Source organism: Rhipicephalus microplus, chromosome 9, assembly GCF_043290135.1.
Source record: "Rhipicephalus microplus isolate Deutch F79 chromosome 9, USDA_Rmic, whole genome shotgun sequence".
NCBI classification, from domain to species: Eukaryota; Metazoa; Arthropoda; class Arachnida; order Ixodida; family Ixodidae; genus Rhipicephalus; species Rhipicephalus microplus.
This window is the reverse complement of record NC_134708.1, coordinates 41,990,185-41,993,102: the sequence shown is the minus strand read 5'-3', so window position 1 is coordinate 41,993,102 and position 2,918 is coordinate 41,990,185.

Genomic DNA, 2,918 nt, shown 5'->3' with positions numbered 1-2,918 from the left:
ATCAAGCTACACTTCTGTCTATAGCCTCAAAGGGACAACTTAAATCTATTTTTCTCCAAGCAGTAAGTTAGAATTTCACACTGGTGGAAGGCTTTTACCTCGAAGAGGCGCTTGGTCAACAAGAAAATGTGCTTAACGACAACGAACGCGGCGACGCCACCTTAAGGTTCTCCCACCATGCAGCTCAAAATGATGTCGTTTATTTAGACAGTGTCAACTAGGTCCTACATAATTCTTTGTCACCGAAAATTGTCCTCATTATTCTCTATTGTACACTGCTTCTTAACGTAAGTATTATCTTTCACAAAATCTAATCGAGCCAACGTGGCCTAAAAATGTGCAAATAATTTGGATTTCTTGACTGTTGATGGACTGAAGTTTCTGATTGAATTTCAGGTATGAATCTGGGAGCTTATATTCCTTATTTATTAATCTATGATGGAGGGAGAATCAAAGGCAACGAAGTTCCGAGTACTGTATCTGTGAAAACTGATTTACTGTTTCACCTTAGTATTCTATTAAGGTGCGCACACCTTGAACCGTAGTCAGAAAAGCTTTGGAGAGCATGCAAAGAGGCAAAGCTGCTGGTGAGGATCAGGTAACATCAGACCTGCTGAAAGATGGAAGACAGATTGTGTTAGAAAAACTAGCCACCCTGTTTACGAGGTGTCTCCTGATGGGAAGGGTACCAGAGTCTTGGAAAAACGCTAACATCATCTTAATACATAAGAAAGGAGATGACAAGGGCTTGAAGAATTAGAGGTCGATCAGCTTGCTCTCTGTAGTATACAAGCTATTCGCTAACACAGTAAAGAAAACATTAGAATTCAATCAAGCAAAGGAACAAGCAAGATTTCGAACAGACTACTCAACAATTGACCACATTCATACTATCAATCAGGTAATAGAGAAATGCTCAGAGTATAACCAACCACTATACATAGCCTTCATAGATTACGAGAAGGCGTTTGATTCAGTAGAAATATCATCCGTCATGCAAACACTGCGGAATCAGGGCGTAGATGAAGTATATATAAACATTCTGGAAGAAATCTACAGGGGATCAACTGCTACCATAGTGTTTCATAAAGAAAGCAACAGAATACCAATCAAGAAGGGTGTAAGGCAGGGGGATACAATTTCCCCAATGCTATTTACCGCGTGCTTAGAGGAGGTTTTCAGAAGCCTAGAATGGGAACAGTTAGGGATAAGAGTCAATGGAGAATACCTTAGTAACCTGCGCTTCGCCGATGACATTGCATTGCTGAGCAACTCGGGGGACGAATTGCAACTCATGATTACGGAGTTAGACAAGGAGAGCAGAAAGGTGGGTCTTAAAATTAATCTACAGAAAACGAAAGTAATGTACAACAACCTCGGAAAGGAGCAGCGCTTCGAGATAGGTAATAGTGCACTTGAAGTTGTAAAAGACTATGTCTACTTAGGGCAGGTAATAACCGCAGAGCCGAACCACGAGATTGAAGTAACTAGAAGAATAAGAATGGGGTGGAGCACATTCAGCAAGCACTCTCAAATTATGACAGGTAGATTGCCACTATCCCTCAAGAGGAAGGTATATAACAGCTGTATCTTGCCGGTACTTAGCTACGGAGCAGAAACCTGGAGACTTACAAAGAAGGTTCAGCTTAAATTGAGGACGACGCAGCGAGCAATGGAAAGAAAAATGGTAGATGTAACCGTAAGAGACAAGAAGAGAGCAGAGTGGATTAGGGAACAAACGGAGGTTAAGGATATCATAGCTGAAATCAAGAAGAAGAAATGGACATGGGCAGGGCATGTAGCGCGTAGACAGGATAACCGCTGGTCATTAAGGGTAACTGACTGGATTCCCAGAGAAGGGAAGCGGGTTAGGGGGAGACAGAAGGTTAGGTGGGCAGATGAGATTAAGAAGTTTGTGGGTATAAATTGGCAGCAGCAAGCACAGGACCGGGTTAACTGGCGGAACATGGGAGAGGCCTTTGTCCTGCAGTGGACGTAGTCAGGCTGATGATGATGATGATGATGACCTTGAACCGTGCAAAACCCGGTTGGCTCCGGGTATAACACAAGCTTCCGGCACTTTAACACGAGTGTGCTGGATCGAACTAACTAACTAACGAACTAACAACGAGCCAAGGAAGGCGAAGGAATAAACTATACATAGGTCAGACTCGCACACGCCAAGCTTGTCTTGGCCCAACTTCGCCGGTAGACCCCGGGCTCCCTAATTTTATTATTCGCTGCAGCTGCCAACTTGCGAACATTGTCCTTACCTTGTCTTTTGCAGATTCTGACCGGCACTTTAACGGCAGAGGGAGTGCCTTCCTCTAAGATCAGCAACTTTGTGGCCTTCAGACCGTCTAGTTTCACAGCGCGCCGAGGCATCTACAATGCCTTGATAAATGGCATTAGCGGGTAAGGAGTTGGCGCAACTTGAATTTGTCTTTGAATTCATCTCAGGATCCACAGTTCATGCAGAGCTGGAAAAATGAGCCTTAAGCAGAACGTCTGGTTATGTCGGATGAGAACGCACTATTCGAGAAGCTAGCTGTACTTTTGTCGAGGGATAAAGTGGCATTCGTAGGATACAACGAACGAACTTGTATTGCTTAGTAGCTCATGCGCAGATAGCAAACCAAAAACAAAAAACAAGCACGCTAATATAATCTAATCTATGCGCTACACACAAACATTTTTTTCCTGGTGAGATAAGCTGAAGCTACACTAACACATTTGTCTGGACTAAGTTTCCAAATATGGAATACCTCAATATTCTCCCGTTCATGCTGCATCTTACTAAGCCTTACCTAGAATGTTGGGCTGAGGGCGCATGAAAATCTACTATCCTCGGGCACTGTTGGTAACTTGCCGTTGCACTCCAAGTCGTGTGGTTGTACGCCCCTTCAATAAGGGGGCGT